Source organism: Arachis ipaensis, chromosome B6 (assembly GCF_059453495.1).
Source record: "Arachis ipaensis isolate K30076 ecotype BB chromosome B6, ASM5945349v1, whole genome shotgun sequence".
Taxonomy (NCBI): domain Eukaryota; kingdom Viridiplantae; phylum Streptophyta; class Magnoliopsida; order Fabales; family Fabaceae; genus Arachis; species Arachis ipaensis.
In genome coordinates, this window is record NC_142441.1 from 90,362,935 (window position 1) to 90,374,322 (window position 11,388).

Below are 11,388 nucleotides of genomic sequence, written 5' to 3' on the forward strand. Positions count from 1 at the left end.
CTTAAATATGTCTTAACTTTTGTAAACTTAAAAAACTTTAACATATTTTTTTTTTCGCGATGCAAATATAGAAGAATGTTAGGGCCAGCAACTTTTGTGATTTGTAGCCATTAAATAGTTATCAATAATAGTTTTAATGGTGTGAGATTGATGTGAGATTTCATTCAATGGCTCACTTTTCTTTGTTGGTTACATACTGGCCAAAATTTAATAAAATTGTTGATCACCTAAACTATTCTTATATATTTAAAAAATATATATTCTATTTTTTTTAACAATATTCCACATTAGCCTCCTTAAAATTTTCAGAAATTAGTCTCCTTAAAATTTTTAGTTGCACAAATCAATTCTTAATTCTTTATTTTATTAGACAAATCAGTTAAATAAATAAAATGTTAGACATAACAATCTTTAAAAAATTAAATAAATTAGTCTATGTTATTATTTAATAAAGCTATAATAGTCTTTAAAAATTTAAAAAAAATTTCAGATTAATCTCTTCATATTAACAAACAATCTGATGCAGAGGTTGTTTGCATAGTTGTCAGAACTGAACCGATGATCGAACTGGTGAAGTTACTGGGTCACTGGGTTACTGGTTCAACCGGTGAGTCACTGGTCGAACCGGTTAACCCGGTATAATTAAGTAATTATGTAAAATTTAATTATTTTTTCTTTATTATAAGTACTTTTATTTTGTTTTTATAAAAATAATAATTATTTTCAAATTTTAATACTTTATTAATTAATTTATATTTATTGTATTATTATATTAATATAAATAAAAACTTACATACAGTTAATTTTCATGTGAAGTTGATATTTAAAAACAGTTAGATGATTTGACAAGTTTAACTAAATATCATCTAACGATTTTCAATTATTAACTTCATATGAAGATAACTGCATGTGAGTCTTTACCTATTATTATATGCTACAAGTATTTATTGAAAAAATAATATTAATAGATATCATATAATCATAAAAAGAAAAAATAAATTATGGTTAATAATTTTTTTATCTTTTTAATATATATATATATATATATATATATTAATAAAATTTATAGTTAAATAAAATATAATTGATTTAAAAATGAGTGACTTTAAAATTAAAATTAATTGAATATAAGTAAAATAAAAAATTGCTATATGTATTTATTAAAAATAATATTAATATATTATATAATTATGAAAAGAAAAAATAAGTGAGTTTATAATTATTGTTAAATAAAAATATAATTAATTTAAGAATAAGTGAGTTTATAACTAAAATTAAAATAAAATAAATAAAAGTAAACTATTTGATGAAAGATATCTATATATATTATAATTTGCATATTTATTAACGAAAATCAACGCAGCTCAGTGGCAAGGAGAGGTTTTGATTTTCCAGCAGATAGGGGTTCAAACCCCATATCATACATTTTGGATAATTTGCCTTTCAAACGGTTCGGTCAGACCGATCTTATCGAGTTTGACCGGTTCTCACCGGTTCACTCCAGATTTGACCGGTTCGTTCTGATTTTATACCTTGTACGGTCCAAACATCAAATCGGACCGGTCCTACTAACTATGGTTGTTTGTTTTAACAAAATAAAAATTTGAAGATCAATTTAATAATTAAAATTTGTTGAGAATTAAAATGTCCAATTAAAAATTTTTTAGAAACAAATTTAGGATATTACTTTTTTTTAAATATTAATCAATAAATAAAGAGAAAAAAAAAGTCTAATTACTATTGTTCTTGTAAGGATACTCTCGCTGAAGTATACGTCCTTTCACGGGTTTGACGATAACCAGGAGCAATCCTATCCGTTGATGGAATATCCCTTTTGAACTTGGCACGAGCGGGGTACCTGCAAAAAGGATTTTGACGCTCAAGTCAGTAGTTAATAAATGAGTAATTGAGTGAGCGATTAACGTATGCTGGGTATTGTGTGTTGGGTATCGTTCTCCCTATTGAATTTATAGGCTTCTTTCCTTTGAATTATTCGCCTGAGCCGTTGATTGCCAAATGGCCAAGAGCCGAGATTCTTGAGAGGAAGATGGAGTCCGCATGCAAGTGGGTGAGTGGGATCAAGAATCTCGGGATAAGTTGGACTATTATGATTTTGATTTGAATTCATGCAACCGTGGCATAACTCGTTTATCCGAGATATAAGGGTACAATACAACTATCAAGTAAGATAAAGTTCTAATTATGATAAAATATTATTTTATTCTTTATAAAGCTTTAATGAAAGCATAATGATTAAAAGTTCCAATTCATCTTTTTGACTAAAAACTTCTTAATATTTAAATAAATAAAAGTTTAAATATATATTTTTAAAAGCATCAAAAAGATAAAAAATTAAAAATCATTTTTTAATAATTAGGAAGATAATTAAAAAGATGTGTTAGGACTCCGAATTATTTTCTTGTCAAAATTTAAAATCTTTCTTAACATTTTTTTTAAATTATCTATAAGATCCATAATTATCAAATCCGGCTCGACCCGGCTGGTTCAACCGAAAATCCGGTTACCTGGCCGGGTCGAGCCACTCGTTGAACCAGTTATGTATGGGACCCGGTGGAACCTGGTTTGACTCGAAAGATTTTTGTCAAAACCGATGACCCGGCCGGTTAATTCAACCCGGTCCGGGTGTTTTTTTTTTTAAATGAAAACGACGTCATTTGGCTTTCAGTTCCCCCTACCCTTTCAACGAAACCCTAATGGCCTAATGGTTATTCCCCCTCCCCATTGCCCCTAATCTGAGAAATCAGTGTGATTCCGGTGGAACCCCCCCAGCACTTGTCTATGTACTCCTTTGTAGCTGGCACTCGGCAGTCCCTCACCTTCGCCCTCAATCCATCGTCTCTCTCCTCAGTCCCTCACCTCGTTACGTCATTGCCTCTCCGCTCACCTTGTCACTCTCGATCTCTCACAGTCACGGCCTCTCCTCGTCGCTCTCTCAGTCTCTCACCTCGTCTCCTCACCTCTTCGTTGTCGCGGTCTCGTGCTCCAGTTCTGCGTTTACTTCGTCGGTGGCAAAATGCTCACATAAGACAGAAATCAAGCAGTATCTCTGCATTTGCTCCCTCGGGTCAGTCAGGTGGTGGTTGTCATCTTTTTGGTCGCGATCTGGGAACCAGTTATCCAGGTGAGCTCCCTTCAAGTTTTTTACCCTGGTCTTTCACTAGAATTGTTGAATACTAAACCTGGTGATTGTTGTTGACTGTTGTAATTGAATTTTAGAGTTGTTGAAGTTAAGCATATTTTAGTTAGTATTGTTATTGAATTTGGTGGTTATTACTATTGTATTTGATTTTTTAGACTTGTTATTGAATTTGGTGGTTATTACTTTAGTTAGAATTATTTTTGAACTTGAATCTAGTGGCTGTTGATGTTGCATTTAGTTTTTTAGTGTTGTTGTTTGTTGCTGGTTGCTGTGTTTTAGAGTTGCTGTATTTTTAGAGCTGTTGTTTATTGCTGAATTTTTTTAGAGTTATTGTTTGTTCACTTTGTTGAATCATAGAGTCAGTGAACTTTGGTGGAATGGTGATGGTTGCTGTGTTGCTTAAATGATTGTGTTATCTTTCACTTGCTCTTGTTGATTTAAATTGAGAACATATTTTGTACTAGAGATTAGTTTATTATCTTTCACTTGCTGTGTTTTAGACATCATTTTAATTTTATTTATATAATTTTATATTTTTTTAATTATGACCGGGTTAATCGGGTGAATCAGTGATCCACCGATTAAACCAGTAACCTGGTGATCCGGTCGTATGACTGGGTTGATTACCGGTTCGGTTATGATAGCTATGATAAGATTACTATATAATTGTAAAATGATCATTCCTTATAAGCAATGTTAATTTTTTTTCACAAATTCACCATTGACAAAACAAAAAAATTTACCAAATTCTAAGGCCTAAACCCTACTACAATTGTACCAACTAACCCCACGCTTCACACCTCACCACTATTTCAACTCCCACTGCCGCACCTAAATATTGTCATCGCAAAACCACCCCCACTCCTCTCCACACCACCATATACATTCTCCTACTGTACCTTGCCACTACCACCCAACCCTCAATCATCATCATCGTCATTGCCACTAATATATAAACTTGAAAAGATTATTGTTGTATAACACATTCAAACCATAAATCCATAATCCTCAAATCAATGATAACCATGTACCAAAAGAAAATAAAATAATGGAAAATTAAATTCTGATAAGCATATAAGAAATGACGAATACAATTATATGGATCAGCAATTTTCATATACTTTACAATTTTAACATTTTGATTTCATATTTACTTTCACTAATTAAGTTTTATGTGCACAGAAACACTTTGAGGAAGCCATGGAAAAGGCCAAGGAGGACCGTACCACCCAACTCTCTACGTTGGTGTCAAACCTTCCTCCTATTTCATAATGTTAGAAACAAGAGACTAAACTAGAGAAAGAATTTGTGTATTATTGAGTGTATTCAAGTTATCTAGAATGATACAATATAGGGTAAAGTATGATTTTGGTCCCTAACATAGAGGTCGAAAATTTATTTTGTCCCCAGCCTTTTTTTCACTACAAAATGGTCCCAAAGGTTTCATTTTGTTTTAAAATCATTCTTTTTTACCAAATTTTTTATTTTTATTACCATTTTATCCCTAACTATAAAAATTCTAAAATAAAATAAAAAAGAAAAAAGAAAGAAAGGGAACGACGAGGGGAGGGGGAAGAAAGAGAAGGGGAAACAAAGAGAATGGGGGGGTGGGAAAGGTAGCGCCGCCGCGCCACCGCGCCGCCGCCTGTGATGGACAGTGGGGAATCTTCATGCCGCCGCCGCTCCTTTCTTCCTCAGTACACACCCACGCCGCTGCCACCATGGCATTGCCGTTCTCGTCGCAATTTGTGGCGTCACCACCACTACCGTAGCCCTTTCCACGTGATCTGCCACCACTACCGCAGCTCTCCTCCCCTTGCGATTCATAGTTCACCGTTGTAGCCCCTCCTCCCCCCACCACCGATGCAACCCCTTTTTCTTTAATTTTTCAATTTTTTTTCTGGTTTTACTTTTGTTGTTGCTCTGATTTCATTATCCATTGTTGTTGTTGGTGTTGTTCTTCTAGGTGTTGTTGTTGTTTTACCGCTTCTGCTTTGTGTTTCTGCCTGCTTCTGTTTCTATTTTTACTTCTGCTTCTGGTTTTGCTTTTGTTATTGCTCTGATTTCATTATCCATTGTTGTTGGTGGTGTTGTTCTTCTAGGTGTTATTTCATTGTAGTTGTTGTTTCATTGCATTCTGCTTCTGCTTCTGTATTCTGCTTATGCCTGCTTCTGTTTCTGCATTTTGGGGAAGAAGGAGGAAGGACATTTTCATCCAAAGGACGAATTTAAAACAAACTGAAACTTTTGGGACTATTTTGTAGTGAAAAAAAGATCGGGGATGAAAAAAATTTTCAGCCCCTACCTTAGGGACCAAAATCGTACTTTACCCTACAATATAAAAGGGTATTTATAGGTGCTAAGAGAATCCTAATAATAAAGACGTAATATTCTATAATAAATATTCAGATATACTAAATAATTCTAACAAATGCTAATTGATCCTAATATATTCTCACATCCCCCTCAAACTCAAGTGACAATTTGAGTTTGAAACTTATTTAAAATAACAAAAAAAATCCATAAACCGATAGCTGCCAGGAGGCGCAGATAGAACTGCCATTGTCTGAAGAAAGCACAGACAGAACTGCCACTGTCTGAAGGAAGCACAGACGAAATTGCTGCTGTCTAAAGGAAGCACAGACGGAACTGCCGAAAGGAAATGCCGATAGAATTATCGCTATTTAAAGGAAGCGTAGACGGAACTACCACTGTCTGAAGGAAGCGCGGACAGAACTGCCACTGTCTGAAGGAAGCGCAGACGGAACTGCCGGAAGGTAGTGTAGAGGGAACTGCCAGAAGTATACGCAGGCAGAACTACCGGAAGAGAACGAAGATAAAACTATCAGACGGGAAAGCAGACGGAACTGCCAGATGAAAATACAGACGAAACTACTGCAAGAGTGGCCAACTGCCAAAAAATTACTAAAAAGATGGTGAATTGCCAGAAAACTGCTGAAAAGTGACAAAGTGCAAAGAGAAGGCAAACTATCAGAAGGTGACGAAAAATATATAGTTTCTCCATGAGAATAAGTAAGTAGTAAATGAGTGGTGCGGAATTTACAATCCAAAAACTAACCAGCAAAGGTACCGGGTCGTACCAAGTAGTACCTCAGGTAAATGAGGGTCGATCCCACGAGGATTGATGGATCAAGCAACAATGGTCAAGTGATTTTCTTAGTCAGACAAACAGAAAGTAGTGTTTGGGTCTCAATGGTTTAGCAATTTTTGAAAAGTTCTTTATAAATCTGCTATAAAATCCTGTATGACCTAAGAAACTCCTGACTGCCTTAACATTAGCTGGAGGTGGTAATTTTTCAATTACCTCAACCTTTGCTCTATCAACCTCAATCCCCTTACTTGAAATCCGGTGTCCAAGAACAATACCTTCTGTAACCATAAAATGACATTTTTTCCAATTCAAAACAAGGTTTGATTCTTGACACCGTTTTAAGACCAGAGATAAATGCTTAAGGCAGGATTCAAAAGAATTACCAAAGACAGAAAAATCATCCATAATTACCTTAATGAATTTTTCAACCATATCAAAAAAAATAGAAAGCATACACCTCTAAAAAGTTGCTAGAACATTACAAAGTCCAAATGGGATTCTTTGGTAAGCAAATACTCCAAAAAGGCATGTGAATACTGTCTTCTCTTTATCTTGAGGGTCCACTGCAATTTGATTATATCCAGAATATCTATCTAGAAAACAATAAAAGGCATGACCAGCTAACCTCTCAAGCATCTGATTAATGAAAGGCAGGGGAAATGATCCTTTCTTGTAGCAGTGTTGAGCCACCTGTAATCTATGTACATTCTCCATCCTGTGACTGTTCTTGTAGGAATAAGCTCATTCTTTTCATTCTTGACCACTGTCATCCCTCCTATCTTAGGAACTACCTGCACAGGACTTACCCAAGGGCTTTCAGAAATAGGGTAAATAATACCTGCTTCCCATAGTTTCATTACCTCTTTTTGGACCACCTCTTTCATAGTTGGATTGAGTCTTCTTTGTGATTGCACAATTAGTTTAGCATCATCTTCAAGAAGGATCTTGTGCATACACTTGGTTGGACTAATCCCTTTTAAATCACCAATGGTCCACCCAAGAGCTGTTTTTGGCTCCTGAGCACTAAAATAAGCGCCTCTTCCTGCTCAGGCTTCAGAGAAGAGCTAATAATCACTGAATATGAATCATTTTCACCCAAGAACACATATTTCAGAGAAGGAGGTAAAGGTTTGAACTCAAGCTTGGGGGTTTCCTCTTCCCTTTTAGGCATATTCATCACTACTTTCTGGGGTGGTGAATCATCAATTTCAACTAGTTCATATTCAGAAATAGGTTCTAGAACATCATCAAGTACCTCATCTTCTAGTACCTCTTGAACAAGCGGTTCAACAACATCAATTTCATACACCCTTCAGAATCATTAGGGTGCTTGAGAGATTCAAAAACATTAAGGACCACCTGTTCTTCATTGACTCTCAGGGTTAATTTACCCTTTTGCACATCAATCAAAGCTCTACCTATAGCTAAAAAAGGTCTACCAAGAATAATAGAGGATTTGATATCCTCTTCCATGTCTAATATAACAAAATCAGTAGGAAAAATAAATGGTCCTACTTTCACAAGTAAATCCTCAACAACACCCACAGGCAATTTAATAGAAAGATCAGCACGTTGAAGAGAAATACGAGTGAGTTTTACCTCCTTAATTTGAAGCTTTTTTATCACTGAAAGTGGCATGAGATTGATGCTAGCTCCAAGATCACATAAAGCTCTATGAATGGTGACATCTCCAATGGTGCAAGGAATTACAAAACTCCCTGGATCCTGCATCTTCTCAGGAAGGTTATATTGAATAATAGCACTGCATTCCTTGGTTAACATCATTGTTTCTTGTTCCTTCCAATTCCTCCTGTTAGTCAGTAATTCTTTCATAAATTTAGCATAAAGAGGCATTTGCTCTAGAGCCTCTACAAAAGGAATGTTGATCTGCAGCTTCTTGAAGACCTCTAAAAATTTAGAAAATTGCTTGTCTTTGGAAGCTTTCTGAAGCCTCTGAAGATATGGCATTTTTGGCTTGTATTCAGGAGCCTTTGGTAATATAGGATATGTGTCAAGAGAGTTTGGGAATGGGTTGTCTGCACGCTTTGGAGGGGCGTGCTCTACTTCTTCCTTCTTCTCCTCTGGAGATTCTTTTTCAACTAGTCCCTCATTGACCTTGGTCTTAGAGCCGGCTACTTTACCACTTCTCAATTGAATAGCTTGCAATCTTCTCTTGGGTTCACCACTGTATCACCAGGAAATGTACTTGAAGACCTCTCAGGTATTTGCTTGCTCAATTGGCCCATTTACACCTCCAAGTTTCTAATGGAAGCTCTGGTTTCCTGTATAAAACTATTCATCATTGTCTCCTAATTAGAATTTTGTTGGGGCTGAGAATTTGCCTGCTGAGGTGGTTGTTGTTGATGAGACTGAAATTGGCGGTTATTATGATTATTCTGTTGGAAACCGCCCTGAGAATTATTGTTAAAATTCTGAGGTCTCTGAGGTTGGTCTCTCCACCCAAAATTGGGTGATTTCTCCACCTTTGATTGTAGGTCTTAGAATATGGATCATTATTGGGGTTTCTAGAACCACTCCCCATGTAATTGACCTGTTCAGAAGAAGATTGAGCATAATCATAATTCTCATTTTGGATAAAGTTACCTGTCATGTCATAAGGGACCTCTTGAGGTGAAATTTGGGTGTTGACAGCTGAAACTTGCATTCCACTCAATTGTTGAGTAAGTAGATTTATTTGCAGAGACATATGCTTGTTTTGAGCAAGAAGAGCATTAACAGCTTCCACTTCTAACACGCCTCTCTTCTGAGAGGTCTCAGAGTTCACAGGATTCCTGTTATAAGCATATAAAAATTGGTTGTTAGCAACCAACTCAATGAGCTCAGTAGTCTCCTCTGGCATCTTCTTTATGTGTAATGAACCGCCTGCAGAATGATCTAAACTCATCTTGGACATTTCTCTTAAGCCCTCATAAAAGATATCCAGCTGAGTCCACTTAGAGAACATGTCTGGAGGGCATTGTCTAGTCAGTAGCTTGAATCTCTCCCAAGCTTCATAAAGGTTCTCACCCTCTTTCTGTCTAAAAGTTTGAACTTCCACCCTCAGCTTAGTCAGCTTTTGTGGTGGAAAAAACCTAGTTAGAAATCCAGTAACCACCTTGTCTCAAGTATCCAGACTCTCCTTGGGTTGAGAATCTAACCATAGCTTTGCTCTATCCCTCATAGAAAGTGGGAAGAGCATAAGTTTATACACCTCAGGATTTACTCTATTAGTCTTCATAGTATCATAAATCTGCAGAAAATCAGAGATAAATTGATTCGGGTCTTCATGAGGAAGTCCATGATACTGACAATTTTGTTGCACAAGAGTGACAAGGTGAGGCTTCAGTTCAAAATTGTTTGCAGCTATTGGAGGCACCACAATGTTTTTTCCATAAAGATCTGCATTGGGAGCATTGTATGAGCCAAGCACTCTCCTAGATTCTTCATTCCCAATTGGATTTGCCACATTGGTATTAGCAGCATGATTATTATGATACATGTGGGACTCTGCGGCTTTGTAAAGTCTTGCTTGTTATAAATGCCGCCTAAAAGTCCTTTCGGATTCAGGATCAAAGTCTAAAAGAGGTTCCTTGTCCCTGTTCCTGCTCATAAACAGACAGAACACAAGAAAAGATGGGACTCTCTACGTCAGAGTGTAGAGAATTTCCTGTGAGGTAACCTATGTGAAATAATAAAATAAAAATACTAAATAAAATAAAGAAATAAAATTCGAAATTGATGACTAAAATTAGAGAGAAAAATTCAAAAAATTAATAAGCAAATTAAACGGGAAAATTAAAATAAAATCAACTAGGTAATACCAAACTTAATTTTAGAAATTAAGGAAAAATGCTAGTGCTAATGTTCGAAAATAATAAAGCAATAATTATTTAAAATTAAAACTAAAATGCCTAATCTAAGCAATCAAACAACTAATAGTTGTTAATCACAGTCAATCCCCGGCAACAGCGCCAGAAACTTGGTGCAGAATTTATAACCCACAAACTAACCGGCAAGTGCACCGGATTGTACCAAGTAGTACCTCAAGTGAATGAGGGTCGATCCCACGAGGATTGATGGACTAAGCAACAATGGTTAAGTGATTTACTTAGTTAGGCAAACAGAAAATGGTGTTTTGAGTTCAATTGCATCAAGTAGTAAATTCAAAATATCAGAAAGCAAGCAGTAAACAAGTTGTGAAATATATATGGAGAAAACAGATAAGGCTTCAGAGTTATCTATTTTCCAGATTGACTTTTCTTACTAACTATTTTAATCATGCAAGATTTAATTCATGGCAAACTATATGTGACTAAACCCTAATTCCTTAAACCTTTTTAGTCTCCTCTAACTCTCATCAACCGCCAATTCCTTGGTCACTTAATACCAATTAGAGGGTGAAGTTCAATTCCAGTTATATGCCACAAAAACCCTAATTACCCAAATATAAGAGGATTATTTGTCACGTATCCCGTTAAGTCCAGATAATTAGAAGTTTAAGAGAAATTATTTTCAAGATGTTGTTCAAGTAAAGAGATTTTCCAAGTTATACAAGAACTCAATTAGAACAAGAGTCCTACTTCTGTTCGACCCAAATTCATAAGATAAAGAACGAAAATAATTCTTGAATATAAATCAGTACATGAATTAAAATAGAAAAATAATAGTATCAATCCATACAATAGACAGAGCTCCTAACCTTAACAGTGGAGGTTTAGTTGCTCATGATTCAGAGAGAAAAACTTGGACTCGTAAAACTGTAAATTACGGAATGAGGTAGAAGAGAAGAGAAAAACCCGAAGGGATGATTCTTTTCCCTTTTATATCTAATCCTAATTAATGTAAAATATATTTTCTAAAACTAAAATAATATCTTTTCCTAATTTTAATAATAAAAGTTAAATCAAAATTTTCAAAGCTTCACGTGTAATGCATCCTGGGACGAGTGGGGACCATTGGGCTCATTAAGGTCCATGCTGAACTTGGAAATTTCCAAGTTCAACATGGAGGAGGCAGTGGCTACTCCTTTGCTTTTCTTGAGTTCACGCTGAACTTGGATTAACCCAAGTTCAGTGTGGAGTGGTGCGTGTAACTTCCTTTGGTGCGCTAGACTGGC

The 11,388-nt window shown here is 35.6% G+C and overlaps 1 non-coding gene across 1 annotated transcript; it reads left to right on the forward strand.

The window, feature by feature from the left end:
* Positions 1-9,232: 9,232 nt before the first annotated feature.
* Positions 9,233-9,338, forward strand: LOC148561717 (small nucleolar RNA R71). The gene has a single exon (XR_015886866.1). It is a non-coding gene; the product is annotated as a small nucleolar RNA R71 (small nucleolar RNA).
* Positions 9,339-11,388: the final 2,050 nt, after the last annotated feature.